Source organism: Engystomops pustulosus, chromosome 2 (assembly GCF_040894005.1).
Source record: "Engystomops pustulosus chromosome 2, aEngPut4.maternal, whole genome shotgun sequence".
In the NCBI taxonomy this organism is placed as follows: Eukaryota; Metazoa; Chordata; class Amphibia; order Anura; family Leptodactylidae; genus Engystomops; species Engystomops pustulosus.
The window spans coordinates 177,458,630-177,472,423 of NC_092412.1; the positions used below are offsets into that span (position 1 = coordinate 177,458,630).

General features: G+C 43.2%; 1 pseudogene; it reads right to left on the minus strand.

The window, feature by feature from the left end:
- Window positions 1-2,571: 2,571 nt before the first annotated feature.
- LOC140117070 (uncharacterized) lies at window positions 2,572-3,989 on the minus strand (annotated as a pseudogene).
- Between the last annotated feature and the right edge of the window lie 9,805 nt (window positions 3,990-13,794).

Here is a 13,794-nt window from a genome sequence, read left to right on the forward strand (position 1 = left end):
CACCAGTATAAAATAATTATGGCCCCATATGATATATATATATAGCATCCCCCCCCAGTATAAAATAATTATGGCCCCATATGATATATATATATAGCATCCCCCCCAGTATAAAATAATTATGGCCCCATATGATATATATAGCATCCCCCCACCCAGTATAAAATAATTATGGCCCCATATGATATATATAGCATCCCCCCCAGTATAAAATAATTATGGCCCCATATGATATATATAGCGTCCCCCCCCCCTAGTATAAAATAATTATGGCCCCAAATAATATATATAGCATCCCCCCCAGTATAAAATAATTATGGCCCCATATGATATATATAGCACCCCCCCCCCAGTATAAAATAATTATGGCCCCATATGATATATATAGCATCCCCCCCAGTATAAAATAATTATGGCCCCATATGATATATATAGCGTCCGCCCCAGTATAAAATAATTATGGCCCCATATGATATATATAGCGTCCGCCCCAGTATAAAATAATTATGGCCCCATATGATATATATAGCGTCCCCCCCCCCTAGTATAAAATAATTATGGCCCCAAATAATATCTATAGCGTCCCCCCCCTAGTATAAAAAAATTATGGCCCCATATGATATCTATAGCGTCCCCCCCCAGTATTAAACGTTTTCTAGCCCCATATAGTACCCCCTCCAAGTATAACATAAAAACCTCCCCACATTTAAATAAAATACATGAAAAATAATAAAATCATACTCACCTGCAGGCAGCTGCTCCCTCGGCGCGGGGGTCCCGTCTTCACGCGGCTCTCCTGTGAGCCGCGGCTCCGCACAGTGACACAGGCGCCGTGACGTCAGGACGCCTGTGTCACTGCTTAGAACGGAGCCTTTCCGGCAGCTGCGTCGCTCCGCATATAAATCGCGCCTGTGTCTTAAAGAGACATTGCTCAATTATGTTGGGGTATCCTCATAATTTACCATTCCTTTAGCCGTTAACTTGTGTTGACTATTGGAAATATTTACAATTTGAGAAGTCAATAACTTTAGGAAAATGACTAAAAAATTTGATGTAATTTGTTACTTTCTCCTCCAAACACCTATATTGCAACCTCTTCCACTTTGCTAACAATAGGTGCCTATAACATACAGGATAATAACATTATATGTCTGTTTTGTCTTTGTTAGTATCGGTTTTGGATTTCCCTTTTACATTCAATGCCCAAAACCATGACAAAATCCCTTTAAAAGAAAACTGTATACTGTGCTTATTACCTTCCCTTGTATTTTTTAATTTAATGAATGAAAGTAGTTGTTTCCTCCTTTATGCATTGGAATTTCAAAAACTGTGTCTTATTTAGTAATAATAAACCTTTATTTGTATGTCGCCATCATATTCCACAACGCTTTACAGATTATTAAGTACATATACAAACAAAATAACTATAATAGCTATAAATTATATAACAGAGTAATAAAATAGACATCAGTTGAAACAAGAGCAATGTGCTTTGCATTGCATAGGGATGTCTATGAGAACTGAACTAATTATTTTTAGCACCATTAGAGATATTGGCCTTGTAAGAGACCCAGTGACCTTTCATGTGTCCTTCTATTGAATTTATTGATGCTGATGCTCTGTACAATGTAATAATCTGCTAACAGTAAGATTTACCAGTACTAATGAGTATGGATTGACAACTGTGTGTGGGAGGCGCAGAGCTGCACATACAATGCTGATATACAAATTACTGCTTGGCATGTACACTGTCTCTGTCTAAAAAATATAGAATGTTCACTGTTTCAGTACTTCTGATGAATTTTAAAACTGGCCATTCCTAAATCAAGCCATGATTAAGACTATGTCGAAATGTGTAGGCTTTATCTGCTGATTTTACATGTGCCTTCCAAGTTCTTTTCTCAGCCTGGCTGGATGTTTTATAAACTTAAAAGAAGTTATTTTAATGGAGTCAGTCTGCAGCAGGATCTTTTTCTGTTTTGTGTTGGAGCATATGTTGCAGAGACTTTAGGAATCACTTAAAAAGTTATTGAATATATGTGGGGTGATGGTAGACGCACCAATATGGTATAGTAGGAACCTCCCAGATCTTTGGGATCTGCCAGATCCTTCTTTTTGGATTGATTGCAGGGCGCAGCACGTCTTTCAAGTCTGGGAGAATGGTAAAATGAAATTATTCTCTGAGATGGAGAAGGTGTTTCAGGTTAATATTAAGGATTATTTGAGATATCTTCAGATATCTATGGCACCGTGATACCATAGAAGTGTATGGGGGACGTATATACTGCGTATATATAAAAGTCGGCCATAAATACATCCCCCATACGTTCACGTGAATGTAGCCTTAAGCTGAGAAGTTCTTCAGTAGAACCCCACCACAGCACCAACATTCTTTACTTATTATCTTCTTCTTTTCTCTCACACTTCATTCCACTGCCCCATTTACATTTCCACTCTATGCAAGACCAGTGACTTCCTATATAAGATTACAAATGCCTTATAATAAATAATAATAGAATGATATGAAATAAAACTATTTAAACCAATGGTGAGGGGACAGTAATTATTTTGTTAATGAGATTGGGGAAGAGAGGAGCTTCTACCACTTTTTATTAGATGCAGCTTCCGCTGAAGTTTATTTAATTCTTCCTGCAAATGATCTCTTTCAGTTTTTACTGTATGTAATTCTTTCTGCAGCTTATCCTTCTCATGTTTGATCACATGAAATGGTATCAATGTAGTTCTAGGAGACTCATCTCTCTTATATTGTCCCCTTTTTCCCTGTCTGTTATAAATCATAGTAGTCTTTTGAGTTTGGGGTCTTCTAGCATAAGGGTTATTAATATTTTGTCCTTCAACTCTGAATACTTTGGCTGCGTCAACTGCAAAGCTTTCCTCTCTGCTTTTCATCTGCCAGAAATTATCTGCTTTCAATAAAATACCATTGAAGAACATTTACCACCAGGATGAAAGACTGTATGCAGATGAGACCCCCATGTTCAAATCCTGGATTACCTGTCAGTACATGCTCCATCACAGTGGCTATTCTATTAGATAACACATACAGAAATTCCTGTTTCATCTGCTTAACCTTTCCAGACAAGTGTTATATATTGGAAGCCAGTCCATACAATGCCTTAAACATTTCCTTTAGAATGTATTTTGTTTTCCTGTGTTGTCCACAGTTTTGCACAATTCTAATCCACAATTCATTCCCAACAACTTTTGCAAAACTATGTCCACATCTTCTTCATTCAAATTAAAAGTATCCCTCTCTTTATAACTCTCTGTAAATTACAGAACCATTTCATGAAATGATTGATGTCATGACTCGGGACCTGCCCAATTTCTCTCACTATCACATCCATCTTTTGAGGCTTCATTTGTTTTGTAACAAGCTGCAATTCCCCAGTGTTATTAGTGTAGTACAGTCACTGTAGTAGTAGTAGGAGTTGCTGGGATGTTCTGGATTTTGTTTCAATCTTCCCATGGATAAATGGGATCAAGATTATTTACAATTTGTTGTGTTCTTTTGTCCTCCACTTGAACGCATTTTGCTGCAAATTTATCGAATACAACGTTAGTTGCCTGCTTACATTCCAGTTGCTCCTTTTCTACATTCTGTATCTTTACAGACAATTCCTCACTCACATTTGTTAAGTGCTTACAGAGTTTAGCTTTCTCAAGCAAAGCCTCCCCAGTTGTAATCACATGCATTCTCAATTCTGCCATTTTATTGGTCATCTCTAAATGAACATATTTACACTCTTCTTCCATCCGAGATCATCATTTTTTAGCTTAACAACCTCCATGAATCTAATACAACAAGACAATAAACCTTGTATTATAAAACCCTTCTCAATAAATATCTCATATTATTCCATGACTGTCTCAAATGGTCCACCATGACCTTTTATATAATTTAGCAACCAATTATTTTCATTATCTCCTCTTACAGTACATTCCTCACTAGACATGTTTACAGCCATGCTTACAAACAAAAGTGTGAAACACAATAGTAAGAAGCATAAATATACTCAGTAACCAGAGTCTTCATAGCTTTGTCATGAGGGGTTGTCACCTTGAGGGTAGGTTCAGACTCCTTTGGGTCGCAGTTCTCCTGGGTCACAATCCTTAAGAGCTTCTTCTGGTCACTTGTCACGGCACCAATATCAACTTTCATTCCTCCCCCTTCTTTTCCTTCTAACCAGACCTTATACAGTATAACTTCAGTTCACACAACTACAGATGGCTAAATGAGTATGCATATGAAACCAACCCTGGAGGTAGCCATAACTTGCCACCTATATAGGGTCACTTCCTTTGCATAATAAAAAAGTAGAAATAACTTCCACCTCATCCCCTCCAGGGGATGTTGTATTTTCCTGTTCCTATTTACATCACACCTCACTTGTAGGGTATCATAAATAACTACCCCTTATTAACCAAAGCAACTGATGTTACACAAATTGTAATAGAACAACCTTCTATAGTAAATCAATGTATATAGAAATTGAAATAATAAATATGCCTACAATGGCCCCTCTTCACTCTTGGGCCTCCGCAGCCCCATGCAGCGGCCAAAGAGTGCCAGTATTCACACAGTTCTGAACATGGAGTGCTCTTTGTTAAGACAACACGTGCTTATACAGATCAAGGCCATATATCTGCATCTAGTCTCAGATATTAGTACTTCCATCTGTCTCCCAGGAGCAAATCCTCCACTGGCAATGCTCAACATATTCAGTTCTACATAGATAGCTTACCCTGGCCACTATGGGGACCCTTCAGAGGACGCATCTAGAAACTTGTTACCCTCCACAGCTACTTACTCTGATGGCCCACCAGCACTAATCTCCTGGACGCCTGGCATCTATACAAAAGCAGTTTCCAATTAATCTATACTTATCTTTACTTATCTATATCCATTTCATTATCTGATTGGCCAATACGGTTCCAGTATGCTCAGGGCAAGACTCTGGCAACAAGGAACGGGTCTCTCTTAGCTATCAGAATACCGAAAAGCAAGCACATCTGAGCCTTTCAGCCATACATAAAAATACAAATGTATTGGATCTTCACTAAAAAGTGTTAATGTTAAAAACCAACTTTGAGTGAAACACAGGAAGTGGGTGCTGGGCAGCAGATAAAGTTCTCTCAACATAAAAAACCCAATTGAATAGCACCTTCCTCAACACGTTTCAGTCCTCTGACCTTTGTCTAGAGGAGGTGCTAGGTCAGAGTCTCTGATCTAATAGATAGCATTGCAAAGAAAAACAAAAAGATGAAATACCATAAAATACTTAAAAACCTGATTAACTGGAAGTATAGATGGGCAAATTTGTTGAAATTCGGTTCGACCCGTGTCGCCAAATTTTTCATAAAAATTTGATTCAACCTGAATCGAATCATGACGAATCACCTTAAAAAACAGGTATTTCCTGGCTACAGAGAGCCTGTAGGGGGTTGTAGAATGTTGTGCCATGCTCAAATATGCATAGGGAGCATGGTTTGGTCTTCAAACAATGCTGTGTTTTAGTATGACACGCACATGGCAGCCGCCGCTCTTAGAATCACTTAACTCTTTAATTCCATGGGCACTTACAGGGGTCAACTTCACTAAATAAGTAAAGCAGGAAAGTAACGTATGTGCCAGCTCGAAAGGCCAAGATCCCACTATAACATCAAAGAGTGCACTCTTTTTGCACTGACATCAGATGATTCCATAGATTAAACACGGATACATGTAGAACCCCCCCCCCCCCCCAAAAGAGAGGAGAGGGTGTCGGCAGTAATTTTGTATTGACGTCACTGATCATTTTGCCTTGGGATATTTGCAGGTCCTCTGTGTTCTGTATCCACTCCTGCTTTTGGCTACCAATCACAAGGGGAAAACCAAACATAGTGGCAACGTCAGAGTGGTGGAGGGTGAAAACAGCATTATGGAAATCATAGGGTGTTCCAGGAAGACAACGGTCTGTTGGCAGCAGCATGAGTAGGCCGCATGAGTGGCACAATGACAAATTATGGAGTTGGCGGGAACATGGTAGGCCGCAAAATGGCACAATGACAGTATGGAGCTGGGGGCGACATGGTAGGCCAGAGTGGCAGAATGTGGAGGTGACAGCAGCAGCATGAGGTCAGAGAGTGCCAAGATGACAAATACTTTATGTGGCAGCAACATGGCAGGCCACAGTGTGGCACAATGCTGAAGTCTGAAAAGAATTTGAAGTTTGAAATGAATTTAAAGTTGAAATTTTCAATTTAAATTTGAATTTGTAGATTACAGATGCCACATGCATCCTTCATTACAATTTTCCTGAAAATATCACGTCTTTGCCAAAAAAGAACTGCAAGGTGGCACCAGTAGCAGCAGCAGCATAAGGTAAGAGAGTGGCACGACGATAAATTCTTTAGCTGGCAGCAACATGCCATATTGTGGCATAATGACGATGTGTGGAGGTGGCAGCAGCAGCATGAGGTCAGAGAGTGGCATGATGACAAATGATTTAGGTGGCCTAATGATAGAGTGTGGAGGTGGCATCAGCAGCAGGAGCCCACAGAGTGGCACAATGATAGAGTGTGGAGGTGGTGGCAACATGGTAGGCCACAGAGTGGCACAATTACATATTGGGAAGGTGGCGGACATATCGAGCCCCTGGTAAAGATGGTGGGAGGCAGATGGATCAACTGGCAGCAGATGTGTGGCATCAGGCGGGTGGCAGCATCAGAATAGTGGCGGAGGCAGGTAGTTAGAATCCAGACTCATTTCTCAAAGTTTGAGGGGAGGCGTCATGGCTGATCTAATCTGATGCATAAGGCATTGGTGTGTTGAAATCCTGGCCGATCCAACCCTGATTCATCTTGACAAAGCTCAGTCCCTCCACATTACGGGTGGGGTTCACCTTGGGGTAACGATTTCCCCCGCCGCACTGAACACCCACTCTGATGCCACACTATTGGCCGGGCAGGATAGCTTCTCTACTGAAAACTCCGCAAGTTGTGGCCATGCATCAAGTTTGGCTGCCCAGTAGTCCAGCGGATCCTCTACCTGGGGTGGTAAAGTGCTGTCCAAGTGCAGGGTCTGCTCCATGTCCTGCTGGTGGTGGCTACCCTCTTCACTAGGCGCGTGAAGGAAGCTGCTCATTAAGGACTCCAGACTTCTGCTGCTGATGGAGCTGCTCCTGCTCCCCCATCTCCCCACAGCAGCCACGGCAGTAGTACGTGACCGATGACTGCCAGGAATCCCCCGGTCAGACAATGGCGCACATAGGCAGCAGGCAACTGTGTGCACAGTATTTCTCTGTAGTACGTCGGTTGTTTCTCCCTCTTGCCAGCTGGAAAAAAGTCACCCATTTTTGACCTGTAGCGAGGGTCCAAGGGGGTGGAGAGCCAAAAGTCATCCCTATGCCAGATGTTGACTATTTGGCTGTCACTAGTTAGGCAAAGCAGCATGCTGAGGGCCATCTGTGTAAGTGACTCTGAGGGACTCCCTGCCTCCATCTCCACTTTATACTGCCATGGTGCTTCTGGGTCATCTGCCTCGTCTTCTACCTCCTCCGCATGCCCCTGCTCCTCCTTTCTTGTCCCATGAGTGGAAAAACCACTGATTTCCCTAGACTCTGCTTGTGCTCCAATGTCCTCCTCCTCCTCCAGTTCAGCCCCCACCGGACTCATATGGCCATGAGATGTAGTTGCCATTTCTCCAGTGCCCTGACCAGACAGATTTTGCAGTATGAGTTCCAGGACATGAAGCAGTGGAATGTTGTTATTCGTCCTGTAGACTGACACATAACATAGCCTCTTCAAAGGGCCTGAAGCAAACGGCAGGTGTCATGCATGAGCTGCCAGTGGTTGACATCAAAGTTACACAGGGGAGTACTCCGGTCCGCTTGCATCAACAAAAAATCATTAATGGCTTTTTTCTGTTCATACAGGTGGTCTAACATATGGAGGCTGGAACTCCAACGGGTGGAAACATTGCATATAAGTCTATGTTGGGGGGGGCTGTTCTGCCGCTGCAACTCAAGGTGGGTGAGCTTGCTTTTGTAAGAATGGCTGAAATGCATGCACAGTTTCCTGGCCAATTTTAGAATGTATTGCAGATGGGTTGAAGACTTGAGAAACCTATTGAAAACCAGATTGAACACGTGCGCCCTGCAGGGTGCATGGGTCATCCCTCCTCAGTGCAGTGCGGACACCCTGTTCCTCCCATTGTGTGTCAAAATGGTTCCGATTTTCAGTTGTTGTGGAGCAGTTCCTCCCCCGTGTGACTTTGTTCACCCAAGAAAACCAGGTGTAGAACTGCGTAACACTGATGTGCCCTGCCCATGTGGTATGATGGAGCAGCACTTAAACTTGTGGAGGCTGAGGTGGTGGTGGTGAAGGAGGAGAAGGAGGCGGACACTGGCACATGAGCAGCAGTTTGAAAAAGTGGAGGAGAAAGCGGCGTCTCTTGTTCAAGTTGTTGGTGTGGCTGGGCGGGGAGCACATTCACCCAGTGGACTGTAAAGGACATGAACTGGCCCTGACCATAGTTTCAGCTCCACACAACCGTGCTGCCGTGCACCTCAGAAGAAACCGATACACTCAAAGACTGGCCCACCTTCTGTTCTACATATTTATGAAGGGCTGGCACTGCCTTTTTGGAAAAAAAATTTCGGCTTGGAACTCTCCACCTTGGTTCGGCACAAGCCATTAGTTCTCTGAAGGGTGCAGAGTCCACGACTTGGAAAGGAGCTTCTGCACCTTAGGATGGCTGGACGCATACAGTTGTCTCTTTGTACTCACCTCGTGCAACGACTGCTGCCACCATGCGTAGCGAGGAGCAGGAGCATCTGGACCGGGAAATGATGTCAAAGACAAACGGCTCCCTTTGGCCGAGGTGCTGGAGACTTGACTGGCTGAAATAGCATGTGTGCCACTAGGTGCTGCTGTTGCTGCAGCGGCAGAATGGACCTCCACATCTGTACCACGTTTCTCCCAGGTCATTGGATGGTGACGTTGTATATGTTGATGCAGGACCATGGTGCCAATGTTAGCTCCCTGGCCACGTTTCACTTTCTGTCCACAGATTCTACATATGCACACGCTCGGCTCCTTTGGTGTCTTAACCAAAAACTGTCATACCACCGAGGTGGTGATTTTACTGCCAACACTCTATACTGAGTGACTACTAATGCCGCTGCCTCGCTGAGCCCCTGTGCAACTGCTTACTTGGACCTGCGAAGCAGGGTTTGTACCCCACGGCCGTTCGGCTCCCGTACCCGCACTGCTGCCACCCTGCTGACTCACGGCCACAGTAGCAACTTGCTGCATGACGCGCAAGCTGACACCCTCTTCTCCTGACAATGATGATGAGTCCCTGGCTTCACCCAGATCCCTAGTACGATCGGCTACATCATCATTGATTTGTGTTTCCCTGTCACTGCTATTCGCCTCAACGGTCTCAGTATGCACAGCCCGACTACTTGCAAGTGCAACATAACCTACCGTGCCACTCTCCACATCTCTACTTTCCCACCTATTGCACAAAGCAGCGGATGTCTTCCCCACCTCTTAACTGCCAAGCAGCTTTTGACTGTCCTCAAGGAGTACGTCCTCGCTGTATAGTGGTGCAGAGCCGAGACCACCTAGTAAATCTCTGGCTGAGGGAAATGAGCAGGACAGAGGCTGATTGAGGACAGATGAGCGCCGTTGACCTGCTTCTGGGCCATGCCAACTAAGTGTTGTATCTGAAGAACCCACGGACTCTTGGCTAGGGTTGTCAGATGTCATCTGGGAGGAAGTGGATGTCCGAGTCAACCAATCGACAACCTTTGGGTTGTTTATCAACACACTGCCGCTAGATGACAATGGCAGTTCTGGCCTCACAGAGTCACCCCTGCTGCGACGTCCCCTTACTGCGCTGTGACCTGTGCCTGCTCCACCTGCCATTACTCTGTGTGACATATTGGTTAATCAACTATGTTGATTTGACAATGATCAGAAACATTTGAAATTTGGGGTATACAGAAGCACAAGAACTGACACCCTGGGATACGAGCAGAAATCACAACAAAAATTATGTGGATTTTACACCGATTTCTTCCTATTCACATCAGCAACAAAATAGAACTGCTCTTTGGGGTACACAGATCCCCAAAATGGACACCCTGGGATTGAAGCAGAAATCATAAACATACTCAGTATGTGGATTTTACACAGATTTCTTCCTATTCACTTCAGCAACAAAATAGAACTGCTCTTTGGGTTATACAGATCCCCAAAATGGACATCCTTGGAGCAAAAATCACTACAGCACAGTACAGTACAAGCAGCTGGACGCTACAGGCAGAACGTGCAGTGTGAAATGCCACGATTGGAAATGGCTGCCTGATTTTATAGGGCTGTGTGACATCACATAAGCCTGGCACTCTCTGATTGGCTTACAGGTCACTTTCTACTTTCCGGTGCTTGTAAATGTGTGTCTTGCGACACAATTCGAAATGTTAAATCCCGCGCGTAGCCGGGATGCACCAAAATCCGATTGCGTACGGCAAAATCCCCTGTTAAATGCGGCGCAAAAAAATAGGATATCTTCTATCCACCGAAAATGCGCTCTGTGGGCCCTTAGTAAATGAGCCCCATTGTGCTCGTGCCCATATTGGTAATAAAGGAGGGGGGAAAATACTTTGTTCCCACAAATCAACGTAAACTTCGGAATCGTGACGAATCAAGATTTTCCTGAAATTCTAACCGAATTCCGATTCGTTACAATTAATTTGCCCGTCTCTAACTGGAAGACCAGAAGTAATGGCGTTTCCCCCAATGCATGTGGATGTTGGGCGTGGAGACAGGACCCACAGGGTGTTATTGGGACCATCATGAGATCCTGAGGGCACTAATGAGAAGCTGCCAACCCACTCTGGTGCAAAGCAGCAAAAGGAGGATGCACACTCTGGAAAAGAAACCAGAAGCCATCTTAGAAGAGGGCAACCCTGGGTCAAGAAACAATGCAGGAAAGTAATAGGTAAAAATAAATAAATAATGAATAAATACATATACAACACTAAAATGCCTTGTGTGGACAATGTCTATAAATATACCGATCATACTTATGCATGCAAAGGAAAAATCAATGAATCGGGTCACTGCCATAAAAGCATCTCATACTGTTTTTACTGAATGTTTGGACTCCTATATCTCTATACCCTATACCCACTCATAGAAACATCCCAAGACAAGTTGATGCACATCCCCTGACTGGCATTTGTGCTAACCTTGGTGGTGCAAACCTTTCTGGAAAACTACATAGACATGCTGTAGCTTGCCGCCTATCTGCAATACAGTGGAACTTTGTCCTTTCCCCCCATTGCCTAATATGTGATGTGCCAACGAGGTGGAATTTTACTTTACATCTCCTGAAAAGGCTGTGTGAGCAGCAGTAGGCCCGATGCAGACAAACAGCCCTTCACCACCAATGAGTGGGCCTCAATAAAGGACATATGTCTTGTGCTGCACTGATTCCAATACTCTACTAATATGATCAGAGCTACCACCCCATCCATTGTCTTCTAGAAAAAACAAACACTCAGGCCATGATCGAAGCAGAGGAGCAAGTGTTATCCGGACACACATGGCTTGCAGGGTGGGAGAATTTTTGCTCTTAGCATTGTGGTACCCATCAAAGCCAGGAGACAGTTCCCACCCAGGATAGCCATTCCTTGTCTCTGGGAAGCCTGGGAACCTATGCCCCAAGTGCATGTGCAACCAACGCCGTGTTGTCTGCATTGTCAACAGTGGGCACCCTTCTGGATTAAAATGATGGATTACAAGCACAGCTGGTGGAAGCATTACTGATCACTCTGTTCAGTTCTCCACAACATCAGCTATTGCTCATAGTACTAGACTGAGAGTACCAGACTGAGAGTCACCTGTAAACAGTCATTTTATGGTAAATGTGACTCACATGGTGGATGAGTATCTGATGACACATCTGGTGATGGGTTTCCTTCCAATTAAATTTGGAGGGCTATTGTCCTGTTTAGAGATGAGCAGACCAAAAATGTGTCTGGATACCCAGTGTCTTTTATGGCGGTTAGAGTAAGTGCTTTTCATTGTGTCTTTTATGGAAGTGAGAGAAAGGGCACTCTTTATCCCATGGCGTCTTTTATGACAGAACCACTAGTGGTGGAGATCCCATCTGACATTGATTTCTCAGTGGCGGTTACAGATAACTATGCTCCCCTCCTGGAGATTACAGACATCACATGCATCATTCATTACACTATCCCTAAAAATGTTAGTGTGTCAAGTCTTCGCCTGTTTTCTCTGATGGATTAATTCAGCGTAGATTTTAAAAGATCTCAATGGGGTATGAGCATTATTAAAGAGCCAAATCTGTTTTACTAATGATGGAGAAACATGGAAGCTGCGCCGCTGATGTACAGAAAAGCTCTAGCCCTGAACTTATCCCTCTACCTCCTAGGGCGTTGCAGGCTTGAGATAACAGGAAACATGATGCAGACATTTATGCTTGTCCTCATTGGCAGCAAATTAACCCTTCATGGGACCTTCATAGTTGAGCACCTACCACACCAGAGAGGAATCAGTATGTAACACTTATCCCTTTCTGTATTAGGGATGCAGCTCGATTGTTTGACTGTGTAGTAATCCAAAATTATCCAGTTGATAGACGTACTGCAGAACTTAGTAAACATTATCGGTCACCAATGTATAAAATTCCGGCACAGAAAATGGCATGCAAACATTTGATTTAGGTATTAATGCACACTATTCAACAGAACTTTTATGATGTATGTGATTGCGCAATATTAATGGCAACAGCACTTTTCGGATCCACATATCAGTGCACAATATTAACAGACAACAGCACTTTTATGATGTACATATGATTGCACAATATTAACAGACAACAATGCTTTAACCCCTTCCCGACTGGTTGCGTCAGGTGCGGGTACATGGGGAGAGATCACGGGCTGAGCCCTCTCTATAGCCGGTAAGTTTTTGCTGCATATTGCAACAAAGACTTACTGGTAACACTGCTAGCACCGATCGCAAATGTTATCCCGTCAATGTCTGCTGGCAAGGCTGCCGACGGCGCCAACTTTCATGACTATCATTGCTCCCCGTGACGTCATCCGGGAGCAGCGATCAGTCTCTATGACTCGAGACTGTCTCGTTTAAACCCTTTCATTACAATGTAAGATTAGCACATTGTAATGAATGAGGTGGAAAATCACCATATACTGCCATACTGTAGTACATGGTAGGATCGATCAGACAACCTAGGGTTAAAGTACCCCTGGGGGTCAGAAAAATGGTGAAAGTAAAAATTAAGAAAAGTAAAAAAAATGATAATAAAAAATTCAAATCACCCTCCTTTCCCTAAAACTGATATAAATATAAATACAGTAAAAATCATGAACACATTAGGTATAACCACATCCAAAAATGGCCGATCAAAATATTATAACGGGTTTTCACTGCGTTTAACCCCATAACGGAAAAAGGCACCCGAAGTCGAAAATGGCACTTTTTTGCCATTTTGAAAAATACAAAAAATTCAATAAGTGATCAAAAGGTCATACAGTTCTAAAAAAGGGAAGCATTAAAAGTGATCAAAATGAAACCACCCACAGCTCTGTACACCAAAGTATGAAAAAGTTATTAACACCAGAAGATGGCAAAATGCCCCCCCCCCCCAAATTTTTTTACAGGAGGTTTTAATTTTTGTAACTGTATGAAAACATTATAAAACTGCATTTGGAATTTTTTTCCTGCTTCCCAGTA